The sequence below is a fragment of the Ixodes scapularis genome, unplaced genomic scaffold, assembly GCF_016920785.2.
Source record: "Ixodes scapularis isolate PalLabHiFi unplaced genomic scaffold, ASM1692078v2 PGA_scaffold10__122_contigs__length_95168666, whole genome shotgun sequence".
Classification (NCBI taxonomy): Eukaryota; Metazoa; Arthropoda; class Arachnida; order Ixodida; family Ixodidae; genus Ixodes; species Ixodes scapularis.
The window spans coordinates 35,244,380-35,268,500 of NW_024609836.1; positions in this window are offsets into that span (position 1 = coordinate 35,244,380).

A 24,121-nucleotide genomic window follows, 5' to 3' on the forward strand; every position below is an offset into this window, starting at 1 on the left:
ATGAAGGAAATTTAAAACTCGATTGAATGGTACCAATGGTTGATCGCCAAGCAGAAAATATGGGTGAAAGGGAAGGTGACCTCGAAACAGTTCTGGAAAACATGTTCGCCGCTCTTGGTTTAAAGATTTGCAACGCCACAGGATGTGCAAAACAGTCATAGCTTTCCCACAGTTGTCGCAGAGTTTAACGTCCTCACCACAGAGCAGGTGCAAATGAGTCAAACGGGTATGACCGATTCGTAAGCGGCAAAGGAGAACTTCAACCTGACGGTCTTTATGGGAGGAACTCTCCCACACTCCCAGTTGGGGCTTGATAACATGAAGCTTGTTCTCTTTTTCCATATCCCAATCCAACTGCCATGACTTCATAATTGATTTCTGGATGATTGGTTTCAGGTCTTGGTGTGGCAAGCCAAGAGGCAGTTTTGGGAACTCTTTTGCAGAGCCAGCAAGCAAGTCTGCTTTCTCATTGCCGGAAATACCTACGTGGCTAGGAACCCAACAGAATTTTATCAAGTGTCCTAGTTGAAGTGCTCGGTTTAACCGTACCCGAAGATATTGTACGAGAAGGTTCTTACTGTCTGTTAAGGACGAAATGGCTAGAAGAACGCTCTGGGAGTCGACAAACAGAATTGCTTTCATAATATTGTTCTCCAGTAAGTACTCAACAGCCATTGAAATGGCATACAATTCAGCAGTAAAAATATTTGCAAGAGTATGGAGTTGTCTAACTTTTTTGAAGGCAGTGGAGTAAACCGCACACCCCACGAAAGTTGATGTTTTTGATCCATCAGTGTAAAAGTGTGAGTAGTCCTTGTATTTCTGTTCCAGTTCCGCAAACTCCTGCTGAAGAACGAGTGAAGAAATATCTCTCTTTTTGTACTTGGACAGTGACCAGTCACAATAGATTGGCAGAAGGTCCCAAGGTGCAATTCTTTCATAGCTCTTCAGCAAAGCAGCTTCACTAACGGGAAGCTGGAGTGATGTTGCCATGCTTTGAACTCTGAAACTCAGAGGCCGAACAATACTTGGCTTGTTTTCAAAGAGTCGGAGGGATGTAGCAGATTGGAGGGCATCAAAAGAGGGATGTTGAGGAAAACTGTATACCTTGTGAGCATAACAAAGAGTCAAATATTGTCTTCGTCTTTCCAGAGACATTTGATGTGTATCAGCATACAAGCTAGGCACAGGTGATGTTCGAAATGCCCCCGTGGCAAGTCGGAGCCCCAGATGATGGACGGGGTCCAACATCTTTAGGGCAGACGGACGCGCCGACCCATAAACAATCGCGCCATAGTCCAAGCGGGACCGTACCAAAGAGTTGTACAGTCGCAACAGGCACCGTCTGTCAGACCCCCAGGTTGTATGCGACAGCACTTTGAGAATGTTTGAAGAACGTAGGCATTTATGTTTCAACTCCTTCAAGTGTGGTATAAAAGTGAGCTTTTTATCAAATATTATTCCTAAAAAAGTGAAAGCCGTTTACAAATCCCTGTAACGCCGAATTGGAGCGCAGCTCTTGAGGAGGAGGAGTGAAGGGTACTGAGGGGAGGGTAGACCCCTCCTCCTCCCCTCATTCTTTAATATGCTCCGGGGGGGCGGTCACGTGACCTCGGGGGGGGGGGTGTCACGTGACTTCGGAGAGGGGGGTCACGTGACCTCGGGGGGTCACGTGACCCCACAGGGGTCACGTGACCTCAGAAGGGTCACGTGGCCTCAGAGGGGTCACGTGACCTCAGAGGGGTCACGTGACCTGGGGGTCACGTGGGGGTCACCTTGGGGTCACGTGACCTTGAGATAACCTTGGGAGGGGTCACGTGACCTTGGGGAGGAGACCACGTGACCTCGGGGGTCACGTGACCTCAGAGGGGTCACGTGACTTGGGGGTCACGTGACCTTCAAAGGGTCACGTGGGGTCACGTGACCTTGAGATGACCTTGGGAGGGGTCACGTGACCTCGAGGGGTCACGTGACCTTGGGGGTCACGTGACCTGGGGGTCACGTGGGGGTCACCTTGGGGTCACGTGACCTTGAGATAACCTTGGGAGGGGTCACGTGACCTTGGGGGTCACGTGACCTTGGGGAGGAGACCACGTGACCTCGGGGGTCACGTGACCTCAGAGGGGTCACGTGACTTGGGGGTCACGTGACCTTCAAAGGGTCACGTGGGGTCTTGGGGTCACGTGACCTTGAGATGACCTTGGGAGGGGTCACGTGACCTCGAGGGGTCACGTGACCTTGGGAGGGGTCGCGTGACCTTGAGATGACCTTGGTTACGCCGACGGCGACGGCGACGCCGCTCAAGCCGGGAACGGGCCCCTAAGAGCTGCGCTCTAAAACTTGGCCTCCTTTACAGATATAGCAACATCATTCAAGTGCAACACTGGATCTGGAAACAGGCCACGGCAGAGTGAAAAGGGAACACAGATTGTCTTTTCGGGGGAGAACCTAAAGCCATTTTGATCAGCCCACTTGCTCATCTTATTGATTGTGAGCTGCAGTTGCCGTTCACAGCTGGACAAGTTACAAGAGGAAAACAATATCTGCACATCGTCCACATACATTGAATAGGATACAGATGGTGGTATAACCTTTCCCAGGCTATTAATCTTTACAGCAAAAAGTGTAACGCTTAATACTCCACCCTGAGGGACGCCATTCTCCTGGAGAAAAACATCCGACAGAATGGAGCCCAAACGCACTTGGAAGGTCCAACCCGTCAAGAAGCTTTGAATACAACGAAGCATGCGACCTCGGACACCATATGAGTACAAGTCTCGAAGTATCCCATATCTCCAAGTCGTGTCGTAAGCCTTTTGTAGGTCAAAAAAGACAGACACACAATGCTGGCGATGGACAAATGCTTCCCGAATAAAGGTTTCCAGGCGGACAAGGTGGTCGACTGTGGAGCGGCCTGCTCGAAAGCCACACTGATTTCTATCAAAAACACCCTCTGCCTCTAAAAAGTGTACAAGACGGCGATTAACGAGTCTCTCATAGGTTTTGCCCAGGCAGCTTGTCAGAGCAATTGGGCGATAACTCGTCGGTAAGGAGGGGTCTTTGCTGGGTTTCAGTAGAGGGATTATGTGTGCCATTTTCCAACAGTCCGGAAAACAAGCAGCATCCCACAATAAATTAAAAAAAGTGAGCAAACTGCTTAGGGATTCAGGCGACAGTCTTCTTAGCATCTCGTACTGAATCCTATCCGGCCCAGCCGCAGATTTCTTTTTGACGCCGAGAGCCAACTCAAGCTCACACCGTGTAAATGGTTTGTTATAAGGAGCACCTTGACCACCAGACAAAGAAATAGTTTGTTTTTCTGCTGCTGATCTAAATTTCTTAAAGGATTCACTATGGTTGGCTGAATTAGAGATTTCCTGGAAGTGTTCACCAAGAATATTTGCTTGTTCCCTCAGGGATGTTGCTGAGGAAAAGAGAGGTATCCTGAAAGACCGATATTCTCCCCTAATCTTCCTGAGACGATCCCACACTTCCTTTGAAGAAACAAAGCTGCTCAAAGAGGTGACATACTTTTTCCAAGACCTGCCTTTCGCTTGCCTTCGCGTCCAGCGAGCTTCGGCTCTTCTTTTCTTGAATTCAAGTAAATTCCTAGAAGTGGGATAACGTCTGAAGATGCACCATGCCTTGTTTTGCGACTTGCGTGTTGTGGTGCAGTCATCGTTCCACCACGGCTTGCACCTCTTGGGAAGTCGTCCAGAGGTCTGGGGGATACTGTGTGATGCGGCATTTATAATCGCTTCAGTAACATACAGCGTGGCATCTTCAGGGCTCATATTTACGAGAACAGATGAATCAATAAAAGCCTCCAAACGAAAAAGAGACCAATCAGCCTTTTCCAATTTCCACCTTGGAAGACGTGTCGGAATGGAAGGAATTGGCATCGTGCTTTCTAAAATAATAGGGAAATGATCACTCCCAAAAGGGTTATTTAAAACAGTCCATGAAAAGCATGGAAGTAAAATTGGTGATGCAATAGAAAGGTCAATAGATGTAAATGATTGATGTGCTGCACTAAAAAATGTAGGCTCCCCCCCATTAAAAAGACATAACCCAGATGATAATAAAAACCGTTCTACGACACCCCCACGTGAATCCTGGCGAGCACTACCCCACAAAGGGTCGTGGGCATTAAAATCGCCTAAAATTAAAAAAGGTTGAGGTAATTGTTTTACAAGTGATTCAAGTTCACACATATGCAGTGCAGAGTTAGGTGGCAAATAGAGAAACAACTGTGATCAAGCGGTCAACAAGAAGGCGTACCGCTACAGCCTCTAAGGGCGTAGAAAGGGGTACCTCCGAGCAAGCAACACCACTCTGCACCACCAGTGCCACTCCTCCCGACGTATTTGGGGAGAGTCTATCTTTCCTAAAAACTTGGTGCCGACGTAAAATTTGTGTATGAGTGTCATTTAAATGTGTTTCTTGCAGGCTGAGGGCGATTGGTCTCAACTCGTCCATAAAATAATTTACATCATCTATATTTCTGATAAGGCCACGGCAGTTCCACTGCATAAAATGGAAATTGGTCATTGTTTAAAAAATGAGATTAAAATATGAATAAAGAAGGAACACTGGGCGAATAAATGAAAGTTCTAAAGCTGCTGCATGTGGCATAAATTAATTTACAATCTCACGTTGGAGGGATCACAGGTTTTTTGCTTTTGTGTTTATTTTTAGAAGTCTGCCACTCCATATCGTCTTGGTCAGACGTATGAGTGGAGACTTCTCTACACTCATCCATGGCCTCAAATTCCTGAGGCGAGGTTTTTTCCACATTTTTGTTCAGGTTCGGGGAACGGGGCGCCATGCCCCGCCCGCGCCCAGCCCCAGCCGAAGAGGCAGAGGAGGTGCTGGGCGAAGCGTCGCTCAAGTCCCCCCGTTCCTGTCTCTTAGGCACTGTAGGTGCGGCACGAGAGCCATGCCGCTCCTTCGATGATGGTCTCTCCAGGGAGTGTGGGCGAGAATGTCGACCCTTCTCCCTGGAAGGAGATCGCGGAGAAGGGACGGTTGCGGCAGCCACCGGCCCATCCTGAGTTTGGGAAACAGCCTGAGAAGACACAGGCTGTTGCCCTGTTTGAGCGCGAGGATTCGCACTCTGGCTTGGGGGGTCCGAAGACCGCCCAGCCGAGATTGCACGCCCCGGAAGCTGAATCTTCAGCTGGGGCGTGGGGGACTGCCGTGGCTTCCCATAGTCCAGAAAGGACGTCTGGGTTGCCACTGCAACCTTCAGTGGTGCAGGTCCCCGCTGCACCACTTGGGCGTAGCCGCCTTTCTGCATGAATGCAAAGCGACGGCGTGCTTCAGGAAAAGAGAGGTTTTCCTTAACTTTCAAAGTGAGGATCTCTTTCTCGTTTTTCCATGTCTTGCATGATCTGGAATATGCTGGGTGAGCTTCTGAGCAGTTTACGCAGCGTGGGTTGTTAGTACATGTATCAGCTTCGTGGTCGGTCTTGCTACACTTCGCACAGGTGGCCTTTCCACGGCAGCTCTGAGAGCCATGGCCAAATCTCTGGCACTTAAAACATCTACGGGGGTTTGGCACATAAGGCCGAACTCTGCAGTGCAGGTAGCCAGCTTTCACAGCTTCAGGAAGGACGGTTGATTGGAAGGTGAGTACAATATGTTTTGTCTTGAGCTCGTTCCCATCACGACGTATGGTGATACGTCTTGCAGCTGTGACACCTTGGTCAGAGAGGCCTTCAACGATTTCACTTTCAGAGCTGTCAAGGAGGTCATCCTCGGAAATAACTCCTTGGATGCTGTTTAGCGTTCGGTGGGGAGAGACAGAGATGTCACATCCAGAAATGGACGTTAAACCTAGTAGTGCAGTACTCTGCTCGCTTGACTCAATCTCAACAAGTAGGTCACCGGATGGCATTTTCTTGGCTTTGAATTCCTTACCGACAACACCCTCGAGTGTTTTTGCGACAAGGAAAGGAGATAATTTCGAGAGCTGTTTCTCATTTTCGGAGTGAAGAATCAAAAACTTTGGAAATCTGGACGGTGTTGGTGGTGTCTTTTTTGGAATTTGGACTTCGGTGCGGACCCTTTTCAGGGGCCGATCGAGGATGGTTTTAGTGCGAGAACCCATAAAGATGGGAAAGAAAGTTCAGTGCCCGGGTGCACCGCCCACCACGGAGCCCAACAAGGGGGTAGGTAATGTGCCATAGCAAGAAAGGCTTGGCTGACACAATTACATTACCAGTGCTGCCCGGGCACTATAACCGAGTGTGGATGCAGGGACAGGACCTGTTTCCACTCAAGGTTAGCCCTTGCCGCCTAAGAAGGTGAAAAAGGAAGAGAGTGCAGAAGAAAAGAGAAAGAGGTGGAAGGAAAAGTGAAAGAAGGAAGAAGAGGGTAGAAGAGGCGACTGACTGAATCATCCTGGTCGGGCCAAGCCAGGACACCCGTCTACGAGAAGCAGGGGTCGAAGCGGTGTATTGCCTCGCCCGGGGGGCCCCGAAGGGTCCAAACATACCCCGGGCTCAGCTCAACCACCAGGGTCCCCTTTTCCCCGGACACGGGTACGCCACGCACAGCCAGATGTGGGTGGGCGAACCCACATGGCTCGGGGTTCGTAGTGACGCCACTCACCAGGCACCTACCAAAGTAGGTGCCCCCTGCGTGCGGGTATGGTGGCCCACGTAGCTGGGGTCCGTGGTGACGCAACTCACCAAGCACCTAGCACCTAAGGTGCAGGCGCCCCCTGCGGGGCTCGGGGTCCGTGGAGCCGCCACTCTCCAAACACCTGCTTTCACAGGTGCCCCCTGCGGGGTGAAATCACCCTATAATTTCTATCTAGTCTTGATGTGCTTTTGGACAACTGAAAAGGTTATGAAACATTCATGTCAGATACCGCCTCACTGTTGTGTGCAGGTGACAGCGACAAAACCCTGAAGCCATGCTTGCACACCAATTCCTCGCAACCCCAATGGATGCTCTGCTGTTTTGAGGCCAAGCTTAACAAAAAGCATTGCTTAGGATTCTGTCGTAGAGCAGTGAATAGGATGCTGAAAAGCAGGTTCCGGTGGTTGCAAAGGTGCTAGGCACAGCAACATCACTTGACTTTCTGCACAATGCGGGCTTGTATAGCTCTATTTTGGGGCCTCTCCCTTGAGCCCCAAGATTCGACACCGAGGACGGTGTAAGCTTTGACAGCAGAGGACACGCTGTGCAGTGCTGAAAATCTGAGAGGTGGCCACCTCTGCAAGTATGTGCTGCCTACCAGGGTCTCCCTGCTCAAACTTGAAGCCTGGCAGCTGTTGAGGCTACTACGAGCTTTGTCTCTCGTCACATCTGCTAAATATACTTGTGTGTATCCGCCTGCAATGTTTTGTCATACTTTGTAACTTGCCAAATCAAGTAGACACGGTAAGTCCCTTTGGCTGCAGAGTGGTCTACCTAAAAGACAGTTCAAGCGGAGTTTTGGTATGGCACCTAAAAATTGAAGTTTGTAATAAGGTGATGTGTCTGAAAAAGCTTTTTAACACAATGTTTTTGGCAGGTTAACCTTGCAAAAATGCAAACCGCATAAGTGAAACGTTGAGGCATTAGAATAGAGAATAAAAGAGGGCCTCGTCATGGGTGGCATCTTGTTTCCCATTGACAGCATAAGCATTCTGGCTCTAACAGTACATTGTTCCAAGCATAGAGGAAGAAAAGGTGAAGAATTAACTGTGGTTGCTGGTATCTGGATGATTGAACTTGCACCGCCGTGTCACCGTTAATTGGGAAATTTCTGGTTCCCTGTATATGAAATATACATGGACATCTGAAGTCGAGATACGAGTCCCGGCACATAAACAATTGCACCGAGATTTCCCGACCCAAAATTTGTATTCGATGTATGACAATTTTGTCGGGTATGACCAAGGTAGTGCTGCAAACCTTTTTTCCATGCTATACTGAAATCATGACAGACGCAAAATGGTGCCTAGGGAGCATGTTTTATTGTGCATGGAAATTCTGCACCCCCATGAGGGGCAGCACGAGTGTGGTCAGTGAAGACGACTGCTGGCTATCTGCAGCTGCTTGTCCCTCCACAGCCTGCAAACAAAGTACACGAAAAGGGTGAATGTTTATAAAAACAAGCATTTTTAAAGACTATGTTACAGAAATTGCATAGAACAAGAGAATCCCAGGGGTGTGGTGAGCAGTAGTGTATGGCATACCACTGCTTTTATCTTCTTTTAGAGCTCTTATGCAGTGCTGGAAATATCAAGAATGCGAGACTCCTGAAAGACATTTTGTTTATGGGGGCACCTTCCTAACCAAGGAACTGCTCAGACCAGCAAGCTCATGCTGTGGGTCTTCCAGTACAACACGCAACCTATGAAGCAAGCAGCCTTGAGCAATGTGCACCTAGCATGATCCAATTACTTTGCAGCAGACAGGCCTGCTCTGTCCATCACATGGAAAATGGAAATCAAAAAGTTGGAAATCACTCACTTCGAAACACAACACAAGGTTCGAAAATGAAAAGGAGCGAAAACAAGAGTCCTGCATTCACTTTCCTTTATGCTATAACTGTCTGTCATAACTGATTCCCAATGACAAGTTAAATGTTGTTCCCGTCAATGTTTTTGGTGCTGTGGAAGTCCAGCTCTTCCGCATTGCATTGAGCAAACAACAAAGACTGTGAGCCCAAGCTGCTCTGGGTGTAACTCAATAAAGCAAGGACGAAGGAACTTGGCCTGGAATAATTCATTAGTGCCATATGACAGGTTTTCTTTCGACGGTTCTCCAAACAATGCTTGCCAGCCAATTTTAGACCTTGACTGCACTTCTCCCCATCTAGGGCACTCATGCTGTAATGTTGGGTGCCCAGCAGCATGTGCAATGCAACCAGCTGCTCCCGCTTAGGGGGCGAGAGGTCCTAAACAGTGCAGCTGGGGGCAGTTCAGGCCCTCACCATCCAGGGTGGCAGTGTACAGCTGCAGCTGAAAAAGATTAGCACAAGTGACCGATGACCGGAGTAGCAAAATTGCGACAGGCAGCGCTATTGTACCCGAGCGCGCCGATAGCAACTGCGAGTCATGTTCCATGTCTCAACGTTGGTGGCTGCCAGAAAATTGAGGGATAAGATAGCTTTCGGAATGCAAGCTTTAGGATGGCCTGCTTTGTGCCGGCCACCACCGTGTGTCGCGATTTTGCTGCTCCGGTCGTTGGTCGCTTGTGCTTATCTTTTTCCGCTGCAGCTCTACCTGATGACTGGTGCACAGCTGACATGACACAGTTTCAGTAGCATGCATACATGGTTTGCAGGTAATGTCATGTCAGTATAAAAGACAAGACCTTTGAGTACTCCCAAGGGCACCGTGTTGGTGACCACCACTTGGTACATGTCAGATGTGGTTAATGGCAGAGGCTGCTCATATTGCCATGCACGTCTCCGAGCAAGCTTGCCCGTGGCCGAATGGTTATTGTGCTTAGCTTGCACACAAAGGGCTGAGGTATGATGCCTGGCCGCACATGCACCTTTTTGTTATTTCTGTAAATGTTGCATTCTGGTTTAATTCAAGAATCCCATTGCTTGTTCAAAGTCAGAATGTTCTACGCACCGAACTTTCTATGCCGATTGTTCCAGAAGTCCACGCATATACATGAGGGACTCTGTGTGGCGATAAAGAGAGTGTCTCGCTCTTGCGCTCGATCGGTACTACTCCGCCGACCTTCGATGCCTGTGATGCTACCTCTTTGTATTTTTGTTTTCGGCACAAGTTTGCCAAATTAAACGTTTAGTTTCTGTTCATTCGTCAACTGACCATCTGTCATTCGCGAAATTTTGGTGGATGTGCGGGACATTAACAAAAAGGTGCATGCGCGGCCAGAAATCGAACCTTGGCCCTTTGTGTAGACCAAGTACGAGAACCATTCGGCCACGGGCGCGCTTGCTCGGAGACGTGCGGGGAGATATGTGCCAGTGCAGGCACTTGGGCTAAGCCTAGGCAGAAGCTTAAACTGTCAAGTGATGATGACAAAGTTTGTCCGTGTTTGTCCAGTTCAGTACGCAGAAAATATTGCTCTGTGTGGTGGCGAGAACTATCTGCTACTTACTCTCAACTGTGACTGATTGTGATATCTAGCCAAAGGTGGAAGACATGAATACCTAAGTGCAAAAAATGAAGAGAAGTATACAAAACTGCACGCCGATGATTTTGCCGAGTTCGACAGGCAATGCCCAGCTAGGCGCGTCCTGCTTCCACAGCCCTTTGCAGCAAATATTTTTAGAAGTGGACCTTTTATATTGTGAGCAGGCTCATTACTAGCGCCACCTGCCGACATCTTGTTGTTCACAAAGCCAAGCCTGGCCCAACCAGGGAACTCTAGACGACGCTCCCGCCATGCGATGTTCCCGCCATAACCGCCGTATGAATTTGCCATCGTTATTAAACCCTTTAAGTAACGTTTAACTCTGCCTCTGTCATCCGTACCCTCACATTTGGCGCAGTCGACATGTCAAGGAGCCTGGATGCCACTCGCCCGCCCGCACCGCCTGCCTAACTCGCCTGAAGAACGAGTCGCATCTTTTGTTTCGCCCGCTCGCCCGCCCGCCCGCCATGCCTCTTGTCAATTGGGCCGAAGCCACGCCAAGCGACCTCGCCGGTTTTACGGCGGAATACCTTTGCGACGAGTTGTCTCGTCGCAAACTTGACGTCGCCGGATCCAAAGAGGAAATCATCCACCGCCTCCTGGACGACATCGCCCGAAGCCCCCCGCCACCGCCATCGACCCTGCCTCTTCCCGACTCGGCGGCCTCCGCAGAAGGCCCGCAAGAGTCATCGCCTCTCCCGACCCTTGACCCGGCGCAGTCCACGCAGCTACTGACAAGCTTGCTGCAGCAGTTCCTGACCGTGTCTCAACGTGCACCAACCCCTGTGCAGGTGACTACCCTGCCGGACTTGTCCGCGTCGCTTCCAACTTTTAGCGGCGATGGAGGTATTTCGGCCCGCCATTGGATCGAGGAGCTGGAGCGAACACAAGGACTGGCTTCCTGGGAGCCCTCGACACTTCTCGCAGTCGCTCTCGGCAAGCTTCGAGGCCCAGCCGCTAACTGGAAAGCTGTTTCTGGACGCCAGTGCCTAACTTGGGACAGCTTTAAGGCCGCCTTCCAGGCGCAGTTCGGTGATCGCCTTACGCTTCTGCAGTGGCAGCACAAGGTCACCGCTCTGGTGCAGTCGCCTGCAGAGAGCCTCGTCAACTATTCCCTGGCAAAACTAAAACTCATCTCGAAATGCCCCGTTGTGCTGACTGATGCTCAGCGCATAGAGTATGCTGTTCAAGGCATCAATGACGAACATCTAGCGACATCCATCACAGCGCAGTGTCCTGCGACGGTCCCTGCATACATGGACATTGTAACACGACTCGACCAGACTTTAAGCCATTCTCGTCTAAGGTCAAACCGCACGGAGGCTGAAAGTGCAAGGCCACCAGTTGCCAAACCACACGCAACGCCTTCCTCTACTCAATCTTCAAATCGAGCTGAACTTGTGTCTGCCATACCACAGCGCATTTCGTCTCTTTCACAAGAACAGCAGGAGGCACGATACCTTGCCATCACATCAAAACACGGAGCTCCCGCCCATCGCCCCGGCCAAGATTTGAGCAAGGCTGTGTGCTACAACTGCCGGCAGCTGGGTCACCTCTCCGCCAAGTGCACCGCTGCAAGGACCCCACGTAATCAGCAGCCAGCCAGCTTCAAGACCAATGCCCCTGCCATGTCCTGCCTCCAAAACTCTGAGCCACTTGAGGGCTCAATGGTCCAGTGTGCTGTAGTCCAAGCCGATGTCCCAACAATCGGCAAGGTTGACGCTTTCCCTGACAGTGGGTCTAAGTTGACCATACTGTCGCAAGAGCTTATCGGAACCTTGAGCTTGCTACCATGGACAAAGCCACCCATTGCTGTCGTTGGTGGCAGCACAGTTGTACCAACTGGTACTCTGTGCACTCGCATCTCCGTTGGTCCCATCTCTGCCGTCGTGGAGGTGATGGTACTTGCGCGCAACCCCCTGCCTCTGATCCTCGGAGAGGACTGGTTCGAAGCAGCACATGCAGAACTTGTTGTGAGGCCGCCTAATCCAACTGAAATTCGCCACCCCAGCTCAGGTGCCGTCTTGTTGTGCCAGGAGAAGGTGTTGCCGAGGATGTCGAACGCTGTCCTTCTCCACACCCTGACTTCTTCCCCGTTTGCACCGACTATCCCTTCGACAGGTGGTCTCCAACTCGAGCCTCTCCCAGATGACAACCAGCCCTTGTGGCTGGCTCTGGCATGCCATGAAAAGTCGCCCCAGCCAGAGCGTGATTCTCTAAAAACATGTAGCCCGAACAGTTTCGAGAGAAACAAGACAAGTTCTATTCTAAACGAAGCCCAAATTGGCACACCCAGCTGAAAATTCCCATTTGATCCAGTTGGAATTCTAACTGGTTTTAATTGGAACCAATTGGTTTTAGTGGGTTCCAATTGGAAGCACACTGGCCAATGGGTCTCACCAATTGGAAAAGAATTTCCAGTTGGAATCTTAATGGGTTCCAATTGGTTCCCATTGCAGCGACCAATTGGTTGTCCCAAAACCTAGCTGGTACCAATTGGAAATTCCAATTGGAATCTAATGGGAATTTTCAACTGGGCAGAGCTACAGCCAGAAGAGTCTGCTGCGATTCAAAATGTCCTGCAGCGACACATTGCTCTCTTTGCTACAGACGACAACGACTTGGGACTCTATGAAGGAGCACAGCACGCCATTGACCTCGTTCCAGACGCTGTACCCTACAGTCGGCAACCGTATCGGTATGCTGCTGATGACCGACAGTTTATTGAGCAGCAAACTGATGAGCTCCTGAGGAAGGGCATCATAGTGCCGTCTTCTAGCCCTTGGGCCTTCCCCATTGTCATTGTTTCTCGTGGAAGCAAGAAACGACTGTCTGTAAACTACATCCCACTTAACAAGCAGACAGTCAGTGTCGCTCAGCCGCTTCCCCGTGCCGAGGACATTATGGACGACATAGCAGGTTGCTCGCTGTTCGCCCGCCTTGACCTGAGGTTTGCCTACTGGCAAATAAGAGTGCGCCCGGAAGACCAGCTCAAGACGTCTTTCATTACGCATCGCGGCATGTTCCAGTGGACAAGAATGCCTCTTAGACTCAAAAGTGCCCCCGCTAAATTTCAAAAAGCCATGCAAGCACTCTTCGAGCAGCTTCGATCCCGTGTGGCAAGCAATGGGCTTGTCGAGAGAAGTAACGGAACGCTCGTCTCGGTGCTGAGAAAGATGTGCAACGCAGAGCCATCACGTTGGGAAGAGAAACTAAGCGCCGCAGCCTTCGCTGTGAACACAGCCGTCAATGCAACTTTACAGTTTTCCCCTTTTGAGTTGCTGCACGGATATGTGCCCAAACTGCCCATGGAGAAGTTCCGACGCCTTGGAACCACCACCCTAGAAGCAAGACTCCTAGACCTTTCAGAACACCGCAGTGAATCGCAACAGAATTCTGAGCAAGCTCAGCAACGACGGAAACGTCGCTATGACGAGAGCCATCGCCATGTCACCTTTACACCAGGCCAGTATGTATGGCTTCGACGTCAAGAACCAATCACAGATGGCACTACAAAACTTGCTCCAACCTACAAGGGACCTTATCAAATCATCGCACAGAAGACTCCAGTCACCTATGAGATTCGCCGTATAACTAATTCAGCCGACAATTCATCAAGAGACGAGAGAGTTGCGCACTCCAGCCAGCTCAAAGTATTCCGTCCTCCATACGTTGACCCTACCCTCCTTGCCCATCTGCGACCCGCACCGACAGCCTGTGCCGAACCAGACCCTGTGACAACCGGACCGACAGCCAGTGCCGAAGCAGAACCCGTAACAACCGGACCAACGCCTAGTGTCAACACAGAACTTGCAACCCCCGGTCCAAGCTCGAGGACCCAACGAGTGCGGCGCCTGCCCAACTATTTGACAGATTACGACCTTTCTGAATGAAAGCTTCGGGACCAAAGGGCCTTGGTCCTATTAAGAGGGAGTCGGATGTGAGCAGGCTCATTACTAGCGCCACCTGCCGACATCTTGTTGTTCACAAAGCCAAGCCTGGCCCAACCAGGGAACTCTAGACGACGCTCCCGCCATGCGATGTTCCCGCCATAACCGCCGTATGAATTTGCCATCGTTATTAAACCCTTTAAGTAACGTTTAACTCTGCCTCTGTCATCCGTACCCTCACAATATAAATAGCAGACACTGGTTTTGGAATTGGTGAGCCAGGTTTGTCTTAGTGTCATTCCCTTGTCAATTTCAGGGCAGTGGGTAGATGTGGTGCTGCCGGGAATGTTTGGTGGATGCAGGTTGCTGTTGGGAAACAGGACCGGAGGCACCGTCTTTTTCCTGACACAGTCTCATTAATTGGATCTGTGTCTTGTCCGACACAAAACTCAAGTAACCATGTGTGGATTGTCTCTGCACCATGTGTACACTTAAGTTTTTGTAAGTGTTGCTGAGGTGTCACCTTGCTAGAAACATCAACACGGTTGGACCTACAGTCACCTTAAAAGCTACCGACCAGGCACAATAGGTTAATGACAGCATCTTCTACATAGTTATGCACAGTGCAGGTCATGTTCACATTTTTGTGTAATTGCTGAGATGGGTACAAAAGCTGTCACATTGGGCCACTGGAGCCAGTGCAGTTCACCATGATCACAGTGTAGCAAAGCTGCAACCCCGCAACATCAATGGCCACCAGCATGAGGCTACCGACGGCACTCATGCATAATACATGTCCTAACACAGGCGCAAACCACGTATTATGGAGATGAATCCAGACTGTTTTTTATACCTACCATTTGGTGGTGGTGGAGCTGCCATCTGTGCTGGGTCCTCATTAGCACCTATGGCCACAGCAGATGAGTCCTGCATCATCCAATCAAACACAAGTTAACACACAACAAATTGGCAGCCTTTCTGGTTCCGCGTTGATGTAATGCCCATTGCCTACACTTTAGAATTCAGGTATCGGAGTGCCTCATGCACAGCCCTAGAGAAATTAACTCGTCAGCTTGAGCGCTACGATCCCAGCTTTCAAAGAAACATCACGAGGCAGCACACTCGTGCAAAGTCAATAAGACCAAAAACAACACAGCGTCTGTTTACTAGAAGTAGCAAGTTTTAGGAGACCGTTAGCGTGTTCTGCGGTGGCCACGGTACGCCTGGTAAGGCTTTAAGCGCGCTGAAAAGCATGCTTCAAAGTTACAGCGCGAGCTCCCAGTAGCAATTTCGCTGCGCACGGCAACGTTACGTTAAAACCGCCCATTGAGATGCCATGCACTTACTTACCGACACTGCAGCCGAGATGCCGTATGGCGATGGACGAGGCGCGTCCGCCCTCGAAATCATGCGCCTTGTTCCGTGTCTTAGCGAGGAACCTTTCTCAAATGGGCCAAGATTCTGTCCTGCTCCTCGAGTTCAGCGAGGACACTTGGTTCATGTCCCCCACCAGACTGCCGAGTGGTAATCGCGACGTGAAAAACCCCGACTTGACAGCGAAATTTTCAAAAGTGAGGCAAATCTTCGTACAGACACACGAGCACTTTACGTGCGACATCCACCGTCGGCCATGACGATTCATCACGATCGCGATGCAGCTCACGCATTGCGATCATCTAAATTGTTTCACTTACGTAAAAAGACATGATTCATGCGACCTAGACTTGACACCGGTAATTATATTTAGATTGTACCGCATTATACATTTTCAGAAGTTAAAAATGTTGCTTTTACAAGACCCTTCGATGCGGCGTTGCGCATTTCCCTCTAGGGACATATTTTGGGGACAAATCCTGATAAAGTTTCAACTCAATCGCCACTCTCCGTCGACGTCATCAATGCGCCGCGATGAAGTTCCCTGCCAGTTGAGTTCGCCGCCGATTGAGATTAGGCTCCTCCCACTGGCGACGTCACGATGAAGTTTCTTCATCGCTTTTTCCAGCATAGACAGACAGGTTTGAGTTTGTGGCCCACGGGACGCGATTTCTAGCAGAAAATCTACTTTTTCTTTCAGTTCCGCTGTGCGAATGCCACATCGTAGCAGACAAACTCCCGTCGTCTGCTCTCGCTCCTCGCCTGGGTGAGGCATGACGGGATTGATGATGCTACAGAGCTCAAAGACAACGTAGAGCGAGCGGCGTGAACGCTCGTCTCCTCGCGCTGTTTCGTGCTCTCGTGCACCGCCTAGGGATCGCGGGGGATTTTTCGTCCCTCCAACGTCAAAAGTAGCGAAGTTGTGTGCACCTTCGAATATGAGGGAGGATGAAACTTCGTGACGTTCTTTCGGTCACCCCCCCCCCCCCCTACGTCAGAACCACGGTGGTCTGTCTGTCTATGCTGGAAAATGCGATGAAGAAACCGGTGGGAGGAGCCTAATCTCAATCGGCGGCGAACTCAACTGGCAGGGAACTTCATCGCGGCGCGTTGATGACGTCGACAGAGAGTGGCGATTGAGTTGAAACTTCATCGGGATTTGTCCCCAAAATATGTCCCTAGAGGGAAATGCGCAACGCGCCGCATCGAAGAGCCTTGTAAAAGCAACATTTTTAACTTCTGAAAATGTATAATGCGGTACAATCTAAATATAATTACCGGTGTCAAGTCTAGGTCGCATGAATCATGTATTTTTACGTAAGTGAAACAATTTAGATGATCGCAATGTGTGAGCTGCAGCGCGATCGTGATGAATCGTCATGGCCGACGGTGGATGTCGCACGTAAAGTGCTCGTGTGTCTGTACGAAGATTTGCCTCACTTTTGGAATTTTCGCTGTCAAGTCGGGCTTTTTCACGTCGCGATTACCACTCGGCAGTCTGGTGGGGTACGTGAACCAAGTGTCCTCGGTGAACTCGAGGAGTAGGACAGAATCTTGGCCCATATGAGAAAGGTTCCTCGCTAAGACACGGAAGAAGGCGCATGATTTCGAGGGCGGACGCGCCTCGTCCGTCGCCACACGGCATCTCGGCTGCAGTGTCGGTAAGTGCATGGCATCTCAATGGGCGGTTTTAGCGGACTGTTGCCGTGCGCAGCGAAATTGCTACTGGGAGCTCGCGCTGTAACTTTGAAGCATGCTTTTCAGCGCGCTTCAAGCCTTACCAGCCGTACCGTGGAAACCGCAGGACACGGTAACGGTCTCCTAAAACTTGCTACTTGTAGTAAACAGACACTGTGTTGTTTTTGGTCTTATTGACTTTGCACGAGTGTGCTGCCTCGTGATGTTTCTTTGAAAGCTCGGATCGTAGCGCTCAAGCTGACGAGTTAATTTCTCTACAGCTGTGCATGAGGCACTCCGATACCTGAATTTTAAAGTGTAGGCAATGGGCATTACATCAACGCGGAACCAGAAAGGCTACCAATTTGTTGTGCGTTAACTAGTGTTTGATTGGATGATGCAGGACTCATCTGCTGTGGCCAAAGGTGCTAGTGAGGACCCAGCACAGATGGCAGCTCCTCCACCACCCAATGGTAGGTATAAAAAACAGTCTGGATGCATCTCCATAATACGTGGTTTGCGCCTGTGTCAGGACATGTATTATGCATGAGTGTCGTCGGTAGCCTCATGCTGGTGGCCATGATGTTGTGGGGTTGCAGCTTTGCTACACTGTGATCATGGTGAACTACACTGGCTCCAGTGGCCCAAAGTTACAGCTTTTGTACCCATCTCAGCAATTCCACAAAAATGTGAACATGACCTGCACTGTGCATTACTATGTAGAAGATGCTGTCATTAACATATTGTGCCTGGTCGGTAGCTCCCAAGGTGACTGTAGGTCCAACCGTGTCGATGTTTCTAGCAAGGTGACACCTCAGTAAGACTTACAAAAACTTAAGTGTACACATGGTGCAGAGACAATCCACACATATGGTTACTTGAGTTTTGTGTCGGACAAGACACAGATCCAATTAATGAGACTGTGTCAGGAAAAAGACAGTGCCTCCGGTCCTGTTTCCCAACAGCAACCTGCTTCCACCGAACATTCCCGGCAGCACCACATCTACCCACTGCCCTGAAATTGACAAGGGAATGACACTAAGACAAAACTAGCTCACCAATTCCAAAACCGGTGTCTGCTATTTATATAAAAGGTCCACTTCTAAAAATATTTGCTGCAAAGGGCTGTGGAAGCAGGACGCACCTGGCGGGGCATTGCCTGTCGAACTCGGCAAAATCATCGGCGTGCAGTTTTGTATACTTCTCTTAATTTTTTGCACTCAGGTATTCACGTCCTCCACCTTTGGCTAGATATCACTATCTGTCACAGTTGAGAGTAAGTAGCAGATAGTTCTCGCCAGCGCACAGAGCAATATTTTCTGCGTACTGAACTGGACAAACACGGACAAACTTTGTCATCATCACTTGACGGTTTAAACTTCTGCATAGGCTCAGCCCAAGTGCCTGCACTAGCACATATTTCCCCGCACGTCTCTGAGCAAGCGCACCCGTGGCCGAATGGTTCTCGTAATTGGTTCCCACACAAAGGGCCAAGGTTCGATTTCTGGCCGCGCATGCACCTTTTTGTTAATGTCCCGCACATCCACCAAAATTTCGCGAATGACAGATGGTCAGGTGACGAATGAACAGAAACTAAACGTTTAATTTGGCAAACTTGTGCCGAAAACAAAAATACAAAGAGGTAGCATCACAGGTATCGAAGGTCGGCGGAGTTGCAAGATCGAGCGCAAGAGCGAGACTCTTTCTGTATCGCCACGCAGAGCCCCTCATGTACATGCGTGGACTTCTGGAACAATCGGCATAGAAAGTTTGGTGCGTAGAACATTCTGACTTTGAACAAGCCATGGGATTCTTGAATTAAACCAGAATGCAACATTACAGAAATAACAAAAAGGTGCATGTGCGGCCAGGCATCATACCTCAGCCCTTTGTGTGCAAGCTAAGCACAATAACCATTCGGCCACGGGCAAGCTTGCTCGGAGACGTGCATGGCAATATGAGCAGCCTCTGCCATTAACCACATCTGACATGTACCAAGTGGTGGTCACCAACACGGTGCCCTTGGGAGTACTCAAAGGTCTTGTAGTAATAGTAGTAGTAGTAGTAGTAGTAGTAGTAGATTGGGGTTTTGTGGCGCAAAAGCAACTAAGGCTATGATGCGCCAAGAAATGGTACTATTGCAGAAGAGGGTTTTGAAGAAAAAAGAGCTTTAGTAGCTGGTAATTTCAAAAATGTATAAAATAGGACTAGGACCTTATATTATATATAATGCTACAATTTGTGTAAAAGATCAATACTTTTTAAAAACTTAAAAAACTGGGTGGGTGGGAGTAGTGGCTCATTTCCAAGCAGCACACATAGGTGTAGAGGAATATGCTCTTTGTAGAGCTGGGAGAAGTAATGGCGGCGTTTATCATCATGCGCAGGGCATTCGAGAAGGATATGCAAGACACTCAAAGGTTGTTGGCAATGCTCACATTCCGGAGGGTCCTCCCCACGCAAAAGGTGTCCATGCGTCAGCCGCGTGTGCCCAATGCGTAGGCGACAGAGGACTACCTCATAGAACCTGTCTCTGTGCCTAGCACTCTCCCATTCACCAAGAAAAGGCTTAACCATGTGCAGCTTGTTGGACACCTGTAGGCTCCATTCTGTTTGCCATTGAGCTTTAAGATGACATTTGACTAGGGCACAGTAATCTCTAAATGGGATACCACTAATGTCCACAGTACGAGTGCCACAAGTGCCCGCAGCACAATCTACCTCTTCATTCCCTGGGATTCTGACATGGCTCGGCACCCAGCAGAATAGAACATCACATCCCTTCCTGGTAGTAGCTACTATTTTGCTTTGTAATAAAACAATGAGTGCACTCTTTGGGGTTTCAAGTGAAATCAGAGTCCGTAACGCACTCAACGAATCTGCATATACAACTGACCGGGAGTTACGTGTTTGGATGATGTGATCTATTGCAAGCAGAAGGCCGCACAGTTCAGCAGTGAAAACTGTCGCGAACGAATTTAGCCTACGAGCACTTTTTACTGATGGGCCGATCATGGCACAGCCAACAAATGATTCCGTTTTTGTGCCGTCTGTGTAATAGCGTGAATGAGAATCATGCTGCTTCTGGAGTTCGTAAAATTCTTGTCGCATGACATCGGATGGTGTATCCTTTTTATTAAACTTTGCTAGTGACAAATCGCAACGTATGCAGCTGAAATCCCATGGTGCCACCGTTTTTGGAACTGTGGCAACTGGAAGCTTACTGTCTATCCCAACTGACTCTGCCACATTCCTATTTCTCATCGCGAATGGAGGGATAATGCTAGGCTTGTTTTCGAATGTCCTTTGATATTTCGTGCCCTCCACTGCCTCCCGGGCTGGATGCTGAGCGACCGATCGTATCCTTAATGAATACATAAATCCTAAGGAGAATCGCCGTCTGTCGAGGGACATCTCATTTCCCTCAGCGTAGAGACTGAGCACAGGCGACGTTCTGAAGGCACCTATTGCCAAGCGAAGTCCCTGATGATGGATGGGATCAAGTGCCTTAAGAGCTGATGGCCTAGCAGATCTGTACACAAAGCTGCCATAGTCCAGGCGTGAGCGGATTACCGAGCGATAGATTCGCAAAAGACATAGACGGTCAGAGCCCCGTGTTTTGTGGGACAAGACTTTAAGGAGGTTCAGTGATTTCTGGCATTTTAACTTCAGACTTTTTATATGAGGCACAAACGAAAGCTTACGGTCGAAAGTGAGGCCCAGAAACTTGTGATCTACTTTCACCGGGATAGGGGTCTGTCGCATATATAGAGAAGGAACCGCAGGGACTCCCCGTATACGGGAGTAACAGACAGTAACCGTCTTTTCCGGAGAGAAACTGAAGCCGTTTTCATCCGCCCACTTTAGGAGATTGTTGATGGTAACTTGAAGCCTCCGTTCACAAATAGAAAGATTGCACGATGAAACAGAGATCTGAAGGTCATCAACATAGAGTGAGTATTGCACAGAGGAAGGTAGGGAACGGGCTATTGAGTTCATCTTTACCAAAAAGAGAGTAACGCTGAGGACTCCCCCTTGAGGGACCCCAGTCTCCTGGACGAATTCTTTAGAGAAAGATGCTCCTAGCTTCACCAAAAAGGTTCGATTAGAAAGGTAGCTATTGATGGTAGCAAGCATCCTACCTCCTATCCCAACTTCATGCAAATCACGGAGGATTCCATGGCGCCATGCTGTGTCATATGCTTTCTCCATATCAAAAAACACTGACACACACAACTGTCTGTTCACGTAAGCTTCACGAATTACGGTCTCAAGACGAACCAAATGGTCAACTGTAGAACGATAGGAACGAAACCCACATTGATTCCTATCCAATATGTTCTCTTTTTCTAAATAGTACATAAGTCTTTTGTTCACAATACGCTCAAAAGTCTTGCTCAAACAGCTAGTAAGGGAGATAGGGCGATAGCTTGACGCAGAGGAAGGGTCCTTACCAGGTTTTAAAAGAGGAACAACCGTGGCTACTTTCCATGCCGAAGGAAATTTGCCCTCGTGCCATATGCGATTAAAAAGGTACAGAATAAGAAATAATGTAGAAGGATGAAGGTGTGTTAACATCTGGTAGTGTATGCCATCAGGTCCTGCAGCTGAAGGCTTAGTTAAGTGAAGGACCATTTCGAGTTCACGCATCGTAAGAGGTAGATTGTAGTCTTCATGGGCGGCACCTGCAGTCTTCACAGCATGTGATTCTGCACGTGCTTTGTATGCGAGAAATGTAGATGAATAATGTTCGGAGCTCGATACAAGAGCAAAATGCTCACCGAGAAGATCCGCTTGCTCCTTTAGACTTTCCGGAAAAACGCCATTGCAGGAGAGGAGTGGGACTGAGAAGGCATGATATCTCCCTTTAATGCGATGAACTTTGTCCCAGACTTCTTTGACTGTTGCACTACTATTAATGGAAGAGGCATACTCCTGGAAGTTTTTACGCTTTGATTGTTGTCGGATGTACCTTGCCCGAGCTTTCATTTGCTTAAAGCAGCGGAGGTTGCTTTGCGTGGGGTAACGTCGAAAGATACCCCAGGCTCTGTTTTGTTTTTTCCGTGACTCAGTACACTCTTCATTCCACCACGGCTTGGGCCGCCGCGGGAGATGCGTAGAAGTCCTAGAAATAGCAAGCCCTGCAGCTTGAAGAATAAAATTACTTAGCAACTCTGTAACTTGGTCGACAGAAAGTTCATCAAGTGACGTGCATGCAAGTTGTGTCACTTCAGTGAAAAGAGACCAATTCGCTTTCTCAGACTTCCAACGGACAGTTCGCGTTGGCATGCATTTTGGAGGAATGGTGTTCTTTAAGAAAATAGGAAAATGATCGCTTCCATATGGGTTAGTGCCTGCTGCCCACGTAAAAGAAGTAAAAATGGATGCACTACCGATGGAAAGATCAATACATGAGGACGATAATGATGATGGGCTAAAATAGGTCGGTTCTCCAGTGTTAAAAAGGCAAAGTGCATGCGACATTAAAATTGACTCAATCATTCGACCACGGGCGTCAACGTGGTCGCTACCCCATAGACAGTTGTGGGCATTAAAATCTCCAAGTAAAAGAAAGGGCTCCGGGAGTTGGAGTAAAAGATCATTAAAATCGTTTGTCGAAAAAGTAAAAGAAGGAGGAATGTACATTGATTGATTGATTGATTTTGGGTTTTAATGGCGCAGCGGCTGCTAAGGCCATAGTGCGCCAGAACAATGATAGAAGAAAACACTGCGGTGCTATTTAGTTAAAGGTGAGGCATAATATGAGAATTTAAAATCTTTCATGAAATGCAGACAATACAAAGAAAATTCACTAACTTAAATGCGCTGTAATAGGCCAATACTGTTTAGGAAGTTAAAAACTTGGTTGTGAGGAACAAGAGGCTCCTCTCCCAGCAAAAGGGCTGGGTGGAATGGGATCTGTTCTTTAAAAAACCGTGAAAAGTTGGTGCGACGCTCCTCATGATATTTCGGACATTGAATGAGAATGTGCAAGACGGAGTGTTTCATCACATTCTTCACACATTGGAGCATTCTCTGCTCGCAGAAGGAAGCCATGTGTGAGTTGAGTGTGACCAATTCTCAGGCGACAGAGAACAACTTCATAAAAGCGCTCGTTATGTCAGCAACTGGCCCACTCAGAAAGAAGAGGTTTCACAGAATGGAGCTTATTGTGGACTTCAGTGTCCCATTCCTCCTGCCACTTCTTTTTAATCGACTTTTTCAATGATGCCCTGTAATCTAGGTATGGGATGCAGGTAACCTCTGTGTCTATGTCCCGACATGTTCTAGCGGCTTTATCGGCCTCCTCATTTCCAACTATACCGACGTGGCTAGGGACCCAACAGAAATTAATGGTGATGTTGGAGTTTGTGGCAGCTACAATCTTGTTACTTATTTGCAGAATAAAAGCATCTTTTGATCTATCTAGGGATGCAAGTGCACGGAGTGCACTGAGGGAATCTGAGAAAATTATGGCAGCCTTGATATTTCTTTTGATGATAGTGTCCACAGCTACCAGTAGGGCATATGACTCTGCAGAAAAGATGGCTTGGTTGCTGAGCCGCGTTACAATACTGCATGACGGCCCGACTACAGCACTTCCTACACTGTTGCTCCCCTTCGTTCCATCCGTGTAAAACTGTACAAAGTTTTTGTAGTTTTCAGAGATTTGGAAGAACTCTTGCCTAAGATCTTCTGCTGGTACATTCTTCTTGTCATACTTGGAAAGAGAAAAATTAATTGGAATAGGTGTGATGTTCCAGGGTGCAACTGGGCTGGGCAACACTGCTACCGGGCTCGATAAGTCTATTGCAAAATTCTTGGCCTCGGATTTAAGGCGCAGAGGAAAAGGAGGTATAACAGAAGGTTTGTTCTGGTACGTCCTTTCATACCGCGTGTCCAGAAACACTTCGAGTGCAGGATGTTGAGGTATAGAGCGAACTCTTAAATGATATTGAAAGCCCAAGAACAGACGTCTTTTTCCGAGAGAGTATTCATTAGATTCAGCGTAGAGACTGGGAACTGGAGAGGTCCGGAAAGCCCCCGTTGCAAGTCGTAGTCCCAGG